This window comes from Rutidosis leptorrhynchoides, chromosome 8 (genome assembly GCF_046630445.1).
Source record: "Rutidosis leptorrhynchoides isolate AG116_Rl617_1_P2 chromosome 8, CSIRO_AGI_Rlap_v1, whole genome shotgun sequence".
In the NCBI taxonomy this organism is placed as follows: Eukaryota; Viridiplantae; Streptophyta; class Magnoliopsida; order Asterales; family Asteraceae; genus Rutidosis; species Rutidosis leptorrhynchoides.
The window spans coordinates 14,678,905-14,690,972 of NC_092340.1; the positions used below are offsets into that span (position 1 = coordinate 14,678,905).

Consider the following 12,068-nt stretch of genomic DNA (forward strand, 5'->3'; position numbering starts at 1 on the left):
AGAAAGAATTAAAGAACAGACTGCTGAAGAGGCCAATGTGAAGCAAGTCAAAAGAAAGTGGGAGGAAAACGGTGATAAGAATCACCAATACAACAACAACAGCAATTACAACAATAATCGTAACAATTATCCCAACAATCGCAACATCAATCGCAACTACAACAAACGGCCCAACAACAACAACAACAACAACAGCAACTACAACAATCATCCCAACAACAATAATAATCGCAACAACAACAACAATCAGAAGCAACTATGCCAAAGGTGTGAAAAGAATCACTCGGGGTTCTGCACCAAATTTTGCAACAAGTGTAAAAGAAATGGTCATAGCGCGGCGAAGTGTGAGGTCTACGGACCAGGGGTTAATAGAACGAAAGGAACAAATGGTGTCGGAACGAGTAATGGCGGAGCAAGTAGTGTCGGAGCAAGTTATGCCAATGTAGTTTGTTATAAATGTGGAAAACCAGGCCACATTATTAGAAATTGCCCGAACCAGGAGAACACGAATGGACAAGGCCGTGGAAGAGTTTTCAATATTAATGCGGTAGAGGCACAGGAAGACCCGGAGCTTGTTACGGGTACGTTTCTTATTGACAATAAATCTGCTTACGTTTTATTTGATTCGGGTGCGGATAGAAGCTATATGAGTAGAGATTTTTGTGCTAAATTAAGTTGTCCATTGACGCCTTTGGATAGTAAATTTTTACTCGAATTAGCAAATGGTAAATTAATTTCAGCAGATAATATATGTCGGAATCGAGAAATTAAACTGGTTAGCGAAACATTTAAGATTGATTTGATACCAGTAGAGTTAGGGAGTTTTAATGTGATAATCGGTATGGACTGGTTGAAAGAAGTGAAAGCGGAGATCGTTTGTTACAAAAATGCAATTCGCATTATACGAGAAAAAGGAAAACCCTTAATGGTGTACGGAGAAAAGGGCAACACGAAGCTACATCTTATTAGTAATTTGAAGGCACAAAAACTAATAAGAAAAGGTTGCTATGCTGTTCTAGCACACGTCGAGAAAGTACAAACTGAAGAAAAGAGCATCAATGATGTTCCCATTGCAAAAGAATTTCCCGATGTATTTCCGAAAGAATTACCGGGATTACCCCCACATCGATCCGTTGAATTTCAAATAGATCTTGTACCAGGAGCTGCACCAATAGCTCGTGCTCCTTACAGACTCGCACCCAGCGAGATGAAAGAACTGCAAAGCCAATTACAAGAACTTTTAGAGCGTGGTTTCATTCGACCAAGCACATCACCGTGGGGAGCTCCTGTTTTGTTTGTCAAGAAGAAAGATGGTACATTCAGGTTGTGTATCGACTACCGAGAGTTGAACAAACTTACCATCAAGAACCGCTACCCACTACCGAGAATCGACGACTTATTTGATCAACTACAAGGCTCGTCTGTTTATTCAAAGATTGACTTACGTTCCGGGTATCATCAAATGCGGGTGAAAGAAGATGATATTCCAAAGACTGCTTTCAGAACACGTTACGGTCATTACGAGTTTATGGTCATGCCGTTTGGTTTAACTAATGCACCAGCTGTGTTCATGGACCTTATGAACCGAGTGTGTGGACCATACCTTGACAAGTTTGTCATTGTTTTCATTGATGACATACTTATTTACTCAAAGAATGACCAAGAACACGGTGAACATTTGAGAAAGGTGTTAGAAGTATTGAGGAAGGAAGAATTGTACGCTAAGTTTTCAAAGTGTGCATTTTGGTTGGAAGAAGTTCAATTCCTCGGTCACATAGTGAACAAAGAAGGTATTAAGGTGGATCCGGCAAAGATAGAAACTGTTGAAAAGTGGGAAACCCCGAAAACTCCGAAACACATACGCCAGTTTTTAGGACTAGCTGGTTACTACAGAAGGTTCATCCAAGACTTTTCCAGAATAGCAAAACCCTTGACTGCATTAACGCATAAAGGGAAGAAATTTGAATGGAATGATGAACAAGAGAAAGCGTTTCAGTTATTGAAGAAAAAGCTAACTACGGCACCTATATTGTCATTGCCTGAAGGGAATGATGATTTTGTGATTTATTGTGACGCATCAAAGCAAGGTCTCGGTTGTGTATTAATGCAACGAACGAAGGTGATTGCTTATGCGTCTAGACAATTGAAGATTCACGAACAAAATTATACGACGCATGATTTGGAATTAGGCGCGGTTGTTTTTGCATTAAAGACTTGGAGGCACTACTTATATGGGGTCAAAAGTATTATATATACCGACCACAAAAGTCTTCAACATATATTTAATCAGAAACAACTGAATATGAGGCAGCGTAGGTGGATTGAATTATTGAATGATTACGATTTTGAGATTCGTTACCACCCGGGGAAGGCAAATGTGGTAGCCGATGCCTTGAGCAGGAAGGATAGAGAACCCATTCGAGTAAAATCTATGAATATAATGATTCATAATAACATTACTACTCAAATAAAGGAGGCGCAACAAGGAGTTTTAAAAGAGGGAAATTTAAAGGATGAAATACCCAAAGGATCGGAGAAGCATCTTAATATTCGGGAAGACGGAACCCGGTATAGGGCTGAAAGGATTTGGGTACCAAAATTTGGAGATATGAGAGAAATGGTACTTAGAGAAGCTCATAAAACCAGATACTCAATACATCCTGGAACGGGGAAGATGTACAAGGATCTCAAGAAACATTTTTGGTGGCCGGGTATGAAAGCCGATGTTGCTAAATACGTAGGAGAATGTTTGACGTGTTCTAAGGTCAAAGCTGAGCATCAGAAACCATCAGGTCTACTTCAACAACCCGAAATCCCGGAATGGAAATGGGAAAACATTACCATGGATTTCATCACTAAATTGCCAAGGACTGCAAGTGGTTTTGATACTATTTGGGTAATAGTTGATCGTCTCACCAAATCAGCACACTTCCTACCAATAAGAGAAGATGACAAGATGGAGAAGTTAGCACGACTGTATTTGAAGGAAGTCGTCTCCAGACATGGAATACCAATCTCTATTATCTCTGATAGGGATGGCAGATTTATTTCAAGATTCTGGCAGACATTACAGCAAGCATTAGGAACTCGTCTAGACATGAGTACTGCCTATCATCCACAAACTGATGGGCAGAGCGAAAGGACGATACAAACGCTTGAAGACATGCTACGAGCATGTGTTATTGATTTCGGAAACAGTTGGGATCGACATCTACCGTTAGCAGAATTTTCCTACAACAACAGCTACCATTCAAGTATTGAGATGGCGCCGTTTGAAGCACTTTATGGTAGAAAGTGCAGGTCTCCGATTTGTTGGAGTGAGGTGGGGGATAGACAGATTACGGGTCCAGAGATTATACAAGAAACTACCGAGAAGATCATCCAAATTCAACAACGGTTGAAAACCGCCCAAAGTCGACAAAAGAGCTACGCTGACATTAAAAGAAAAGATATAGAATTTGAAATTGGAGAGATGGTCATGCTTAAAGTTTCACCTTGGAAAGGCGTTGTTCGATTTGGTAAACGAGGGAAATTAAATCCAAGGTATATTGGACCATTCAAGATTATTGATCGTGTCGGACCAGTAGCTTACCGACTTGAGTTACCTCAACAACTCGCGGCTGTACATAACACTTTCCACGTCTCGAATTTGAAGAAATGTTTTGCTAAAGAAGATCTCACTATTCCGTTAGATGAAATCCAAATCAACGAAAAACTCCAATTCATCGAAGAACCCGTCGAAATAATGGATCGTGAGGTTAAAAGACTTAAGCAAAACAAGATACCAATTGTTAAGGTTCGATGGAATGCTCGTAGAGGACCCGAGTTCACCTGGGAGCGTGAAGATCAGATGAAGAAGAAATACCCGCATCTATTTCCAGAAGATTCGTCAACACCTTCAACAGCTTAAAATTTCGGGACGAAATTTATTTAACGGGTAGGTACTGTAGTGACCCGAACTTTTCCATGTTTATATATATTAATTGAGATTGATGTTTACATGATTAAATGTTTCCAACATGTTAAGCAATCAAACTTGTTAAGACTTGATTAATTGAAATAGGTTTCATATAGACAATTGACCACCCAAGTTGACCGGTGATTCACGAACGTTAAAACTTGTAAAAAAACTATATGATGACATATATATGGTTATATATAGTTAACATGATATTATGATAAGTAAACATATCATTAATTATATTAACAATGAACTACATATGTAAAAACAAGACTACTAACTTAATGATTTTGAAACGAGACATATATGTAACGTTTATCGTTGTAACGACATTTAATGTATATATATATCATATTAAGAGATATTCGTACATCATAATATCATGATAATATAATAATTTAAAATCTCTTTTGTTATTATAAACATTGGGTTAACAACATTTAACAAGATCGTTAACCTAAAGGTTTCAAAACAACACTTACATGTAACGACTAACGATGACTTAACGACTCAGTTAAAATGTATATACATGTAGTGTTTTAATATGTATTTATACACTTTTGAAAGACTTCAATACACTTATCAAAATACTTCTACTTAACAAAAATTCTTACAATTACATTCTCGTTCAGTTTCATCAACAATTCTACTCGTATGCACCCGTATTCGTACTCGTACAATACACAGCTTTTAGATGTATGTACTATTGGTATATACACTCCAATGATCAGCTCTTAGCAGCCCATGTGAGTCACCTAACACATGTGGGAACCATCATTTGGCAACTAGCATGAAATATCTCATAAGATTACAAAAATATGAGTAATCATTCATGACTTATTTACATGAAAACAAAATTACATATCCTTTATATCTAATCCATACACCAACGACCAAAAACACCTACAAACACTTTCATTCTTCAATTTTCTTCATCTAATTGAACTCTCTCAAGTTCTATCTTCAAGTTCTAAGTGTTCTTCATAAATTCCAAAAGTTCTAGTTTCATAAAATCAAGAATACTTTCAAGTTTGCTAGCTCACTTCCAATCTTGTAAGGTGATCATCCAACCTCAAGAAATCTTTGTTTCTTACAGTAGGTTATCATTCTAATACAAGGTAATAATCATATTCAAACTTTGGTTCAATTTCTATAACTATAACAATCTTATTTCAAGTGATGATCTTACTTGAACTTGTTTTCGTGTCATGATTTTGCTTCAAGAACTTTGAGCCATCCAAGGATCCATTGAAGCTAGATCCATTTTTCTCTTTTCCAGTAGGTTCATCCAAGGAACTTAAGGTAGTAATGATGTTCATAACATCATTCGATTCATACATATAAAGCTATCTTATTCGAAGGTGTAAAGTTGTAATCACTAGAACATAGTTTAGTTAATTCTAAACTTGTTCGCAAACAAAAGTTAATCCTTCTAACTTGACTTTTAAAATCAACTAAACACATGTTCTATATCTATATGATATGCTAACTTAATGATTTAAAACCTGGAAACACGAAAAACACCGTAAAACCGGATTTACGCCGTCGTAGTAACACCGCGGGCTGTTTTGGGTTAGTTAATTAAAAACTATGATAAACTTTGATTTAAAAGTTGTTATTCTGAGAAAATGATTTTTATTATGAACATGAAACTATATCCAAAAATTATGGTTAAACTCAAAGTGGAAGTATGTTTTCTAAAATGGTCATCTAGACGTCGTTCTTTCGACTGAAATGACTACCTTTACAAAAACGACTTGTAACTTATTTTTCCGACTAGAAACCTATACTTTTTTTGTTTAGATTCATAAAATAGAGTTCAATATGAAACCATAGCAATTTGATTCACTCAAAACGGATTTAAAATGAAGAAGTTATGGGTAAAACAAGATTGGATAATTTTTCTCATTTTAGCTACGTGAAAATTGGTAACAAATCTATTCCAACCATAACTTAATCAACTTGTATTATATATTATGTAATCTTGAGATACCATAGACACGTATACAATGTTTCGACCTATCATGTCGACACATCTATATATATTTCGGAACAACCATAGACACTCTATATGTGAATGTTGGAGTTAGCTATACAGGGTTGAGGTTGATTCCAAAATATATATAGTTTGAGTTGTGATCAATACTGAGATACGTATACACTGGGTCGTGGATTGATTCAAGATAATATTTATCGATTTATTTCTGTACATCTAACTGTGGACAACTAGTTGTAGGTTACTAACGAGGACAGCTGACTTAATAAACTTAAAACATCAAAATATATTAAAAGTGTTGTAAATATATTTTGAACATACTTTGATATATATGTATATATTGTTATAGGTTCGTGAATCAACCAGTGGCCAAGTCTTACTTCCGGACGAAGTAAAAATCTGTGAAAGTGAGTTATAGTCCCACTTTTAAAATCTAATATTTTTGGGATGAGAATACATGCAGGTTTTATAAATGATTTACAAAATAGACACAAGTACGTGAAACTACATTCTATGGTTGAATTATCGAAATCGAATATACCCCTTTTTATTAAGTCTGGTAATCTAAGAATTAGGGAACAGACACCCTAATTGACGCGAATCCTAAAGATAGATCTATTGGGCCTAACAAACCCCATCCAAAGTACCGGATGCTTTAGTACTTCGAAATTTATATCATATCCGAAGGGTGTCCCGGAATGATGGGGATATTCTTATATATGCATCTTGTTATTGTCGGTTACCAGGTGTTCACCATATGAATGATTTTTATCTCTATGTATGGGATGTGTATTGAAATATGAAATCTTGTGGTCTATTGTTACGATTTGATATATATAGGTTAAACCTATAACTCACCAACATTTTTGTTGACGTTTTAAGCATGTTTATTCTCAGGTGATTATTAAGAGCTTCCGCTGTCGCATACTTAAATAAGGACAAGATTTGGAGTCCATGCTTGTATGATATTGTGTAAAAACTGCATTCAAGAAACTTATTTTGTTGTAACATATTTGTATTGTAAACCATTATGTAATGGTCGTGTGTAAACAGGATATATTAGATTATCATTATTTGATAATCTACGTAAAGCTTTTTAAACCTTTATTGATGAAATAAAGGTTATGGTTTGTTTAAAAATGAATGCAGTCTTTGAAAAACGTCTCATATAGAGGTCAAAACCTCGCAACGAAATCAATTAATATGGAACGTTTTTAATCAATAAGAACGGGACATTTCATAATGCCCTCCTGTTGGTCCTGTGTGACAATGGTTTAATATTTTACTAGCTTCATCTCCGAATACACATCGGCGTATTATTCCATCTGGACAACTTTTAAACAAATGTGGATCTTCCCAGAAATAGTGTTTTATATCACTAAAGAATTTCTTTCATTTTTGGTACGACAACCCTTTTTCAAGGAATCCACATACTAAGTAGTTTGCATAGTCTGCAAACCATGGAATTTCATTATAATCTATCTTCAATAGATATTCATCAGGAAAGTTGTCTTGTATGGCCGATTCATTTAGAACTTCTAATTCGAGATTTTCAAGACGAGAAAGATGATCAGCGGCGAGATTTTCTGCTCCTCTTTTATCTCGGATTTCAATATCGAACTCTTGTAAGAGTAAGATCCAACGGATTAATCTTGGTTTGACATCTTTTTTTGAAAATAGGTATCTAAGAGCAGAATGGTCGGTATAGACCACCGTTTTTGCTAGAACGAGATATGAACTAAATTTGTCAAAAGCAAAGACAATAGCAAGGAGTTCTTTTTCAGTAGTTGTATAATTTGTTTGTGCTCCTTGTAACGTCTTACTAGCATAATATATAGGTTGAAATCGTTTTTCAATCCTTTGTCCTAAAACGGCTCCCATTGCAAAATCACTTGCATCGCACATAAGTTCAAACGGTAGATTCCAATTTGATGTTATCATGATCGGTGCATTAGTGAGTTTCTCTTTAAGAATATTAAAAGATTTGATACATTCATCTGAAAAGATGAATGGAGCATTTTTTTCTAGGAGTTTATTCATAGGAGTGGCAATTTTAGAAAAATCTTTTATGAAACGTCGGTAAAAACCGGCATGCCCTAGAAAACTCCTAAATCCTCTAACATTGGTGGGATGTGGAAGTTTAGCAATTACATCTACTTTAGCTCTATCCACTTCAATTCCTTCCTTTGAAATTTTATGTCCAAGAACGATGTCTTCTTTAACCATGAAATGACATTTCTCCCAATTAAGTACTAGATTTGATTGTTCGCATCTAATAAGCATTCGTTCAAGATTAGCTAGACATGTTTCAAATATATCACCGAAGACTGAAAAGTCATCCATGAAAACTTCCATGCATTCTTCTATCATGTCGTGAAAAATTTCCATCATGCACCTTTGAAAGGTTGCAGGGGCGTTGCAAAGTCCAAATGGCATGCGTTTGTAAGCAAAAGTACCATAAGGGCACGTGAACGTGATTTTCTCTTGATCTTCGGGTGCTATTGGTATTTGAAAGTATCCGGAAAATCCATCAAGAAAACAATAGTAACTATTTCCGGCTAATCTTTCCAACATTTGATCAATAAAAGGTAAGGGAAAGTGATCTTTTCTGGTTGCGTCATTTAATTTTCTATAATCAATACACACACGCCATCCTGTTACAGTCCTAGTAGGAATAAGCTCATTTTTCTCATTTGTAATGACAGTCATGCCACCCTTCTTAGGTACGCATTGAACTGGGCTTACTCATGGACTATCAGAAATCGGATAAATTAAACCTGCATCTAGCAGTTTAATAATTTCTTTTTTAACAACATCTTGCATATTAAGATTTAGTCTTCGTTGGCGTTGCACATACGTTTTATGACCTTCTTCCATTAGGATTTTATGTGTGCAATACGAAGGACTTATTCCTTTAATATCATGAATTTTCCATGCAATAGCTGGTTTATGAGCTTTCAACATAGAAATGAGTTATGATTTCTCATTTTCAGTAAGAGAAGACGATATTATTACAGGTAATTCAGATTCACCATGTAAATAAGCGTATTCCAAATGGTTTGGAAGTGGCTTTAACTCTAATGTCGGAGGTTCTTCTATCGATGATTTATATCGATATCTGTCTTCTTCTTTTAGCATTTGAATTTCTTCTGTTGTTGGTTCATATCCATTAGCTATTAGTGTAGGTAACATTTCTGTTTCATCAATTGGTTCAGTACCTTCTCCTAAAGAACATTCTCCTGTTCCTTGTAATTCTGGAAATTCTTCTAATAATTCTGCATGTGAATCTATAGTTTGAATATAATAACATGTATCATCTGCAGATTGCGGTTGTTGCATTGCTCTATCAACTGAAAAGGTAACACTCTCGTCCTCTATACTTAGGGTCAGTTTCTTACCAAACACGTCTATCATTGCTTTAGCCGTGTTTAAGAATGGTCTTCCTAATATGAGAGGAACTTGAGAATCTTCTTCCATGTCCAGAACAACAAAATCTACTGGAAATACTAAAGTACCAACTTTAACTAGCATGTTCTCCATTATCCCTCTAGGATATTTTATTGATCGATCGGCTAGTTGTATGCTTATTCTTGTTGGTTTCAATTCTCCAAGGTCTAGTTTAGTGTATAATGAATACGGCATTAAATTTATACTAGCACCTAAATCTGCCAATGCTTCTATTGAACTAAGACTAGCCAGAAAATATGGAATTGTGAAACTTCCTGGATCAGATAGTTTTTCTGGTATCTTATTCAACAGCACTACTGAACAATTAGCATTCATAGTAACGACCGAGAGTTCTTCCATTTTCTTTCTATTCGATATTAGATCTTTCAAGAATTTAGCATATCTAGGCATTCCTGAAATCACATCAATGAAAAGAAGATTTACATTTATCTGTTTAAACATATCCAAGAATTTGGATTGCTCGGCTTCAAGTTTCTCTTTCTTCATTTTACTCGGGTAAGGAAGTGGTGGTTGGTATGGTTTAACATAAGGTTTAGCCTTAACTGTGTTATCTTCATTAACCTTTTCAACTACCGGTTCTGTTTCCTTATCTTGTTCAGGTTGTGGTTCTTGTGGAGTAGGAATAGCTTCATCAGAAATTACAGGTACTTCAGGTGGTTTAAGTGTAATACCACTTCTTGTGGTAATGGCTTTAGCTGTTTCATTCTGGGGGTTAGCATTTGTATCACTAGGTAAACTTTCCGGTTTTCTTTCACCTATTAACCTTGCTAGGTTACTTACTTCTTGTTCCAAATTTTGAATAGAAGCTTGTTGATTTCTAAATGCTTGAGCATTTTGTTCATTGGTTTGTTTCTGAGATGTGAAAAACTGCGTTTGAGTTTCAACTAGCTTCGTCATCATATCTTCTAAATTTGGCTTTTTATCATCGGTTTGTTGTGGTTTGTTTTGAAAATTAGGTCTTTGCTGATTGTAAGTATTATTGGATACTTGTTGATTGCTAGGACCTTGTTGGTTGTTGTATGGAACATTTCGATTATGATGCTGGTTTTGATTGTAAATCGGTCTTGGCGGTTGATAATTATTTTGATAATTATTTCCAGGCCTTTGGTTTAGATATGAAACATTCTCTCTTTGTTCCATTGTTAGCTCAATACTAAGACAATCTTTTGTCAAATGTGGTCCTCCACACTGCTCACAACTAATTCGTATTGAGTGTATATCCTTAGTCATCTTTTCCATTCGTCTCTCGACAGCATCTATCTTTGCGGAAATGGAATCTAAGTCATGGCTAGAATCGGCTCTAGCTGCTTTAGATGATCTAACAATATCTTTTTCTTGGTGCCACTCATGTGAGTGGGAAGCAGTGTTATCAATAATTTTATAAGCATCAGTTTCGGTTTTCTTCATAATAGAACCACCAGCTGCTATATCGATGTCTTTCCTTGTAGTGATGTCGCATCCTTGGTAGAATATTTGTACTATTTGATAAGTGTCTAAACCATGTTGCGGACATCCTCTTAATAACTTTTCAAATCTTGTCCACGCCTCATATAGAGTTTCATTTGGTTTCTGTGTGAATGTAACAATTTCTCCTTGAAGTCTTACGGCTTTAGATGCCGGAAAGAATTGTTTAAGAAATTTTTCAACTAAAACGTCCCATGTATCAATCGCCCCTTCAGGTAACGATTCCAACCAATCTTTGGCTTCTCCCTTTAAAGTCCAGGGAAATAACATGAGATATATCTGTTCATCCTCCACTTCTCTTATTTTAAATAGTGTGCAGATCCTATTAAAGGTACGAAGATGTTCATTTGGATTTTCCTTCGGCGCACCACTAAATTGACATTGATTAGTCACCATGTGTAGAATTTGTCCTTTGATTTCATAATCTGGCGCATTAATGTCAGGATGAGTAATTGCGTGACCTTGGCCAGTGCGTTTAGCTCTCATTCGGTCTTCCATACTTAAAGGTTCTGTTACTTCCATAATTGAATTTATTGAATCTGAATCACTAGAGGATTCTGATTTAATAGTTCGTTCCTCAACAATCTCTGTTTGAATGATTGGTGGTTCCGGAGGAAAAATTAATGGTTCAGGATCTATGAATTGTCCCTGAATATTCTCCGGATTCTCAATTGTGAGGTCGGGTTCAAAAAATGGATTATCGGAAATTTGAATTGGAGTACTTGGTCGACTGGATGACGATTCTAAAGAAAAATCAATGGCGGTAATATTAGCTAGATTTCTTGATCGAGTTACAGGTGGTGAACGTACAAAAGGTGGTGAACGTCTTGCTCGGTGCATTCACTGAATATCCTATTAGTTTTTAAAAGGAAAGAAAAATTATATAAGTTATTCAATTAATAGACTTTTCTGATTTTGCCCATGTTTCGAATAGCCAAAAGATGCAGCAGAGGGGCAGGATTCGTTTGGTCTCAATATAATTGAGTACTGTTTGGCTCCAATAACCCGGTCCACGTACAAATCCAACTATTACTACGAACCAGAAAATTTTGATTTGTATCAATTTAACCACTTAAAATAAATTTTCGTAATTTTAAGAAATTTAGAGAAGAAGTAGAGAAAAAATCTATGTCCTAAAACTAGAATGGCGAGAAATAAGAAAGAAAAAGAAAGAGCGCG

At 35.7% G+C, this 12,068-nt stretch overlaps 1 non-coding gene across 1 annotated transcript; it reads left to right on the forward strand.

The window, feature by feature from the left end:
* The first annotated feature begins 10,920 nt into the window (after positions 1–10,920).
* Positions 10,921–11,027, forward strand: LOC139865094 (small nucleolar RNA R71). Its single transcript, XR_011764621.1, has one exon. It is a non-coding gene; the product is annotated as a small nucleolar RNA R71 (small nucleolar RNA).
* Positions 11,028–12,068: the final 1,041 nt, after the last annotated feature.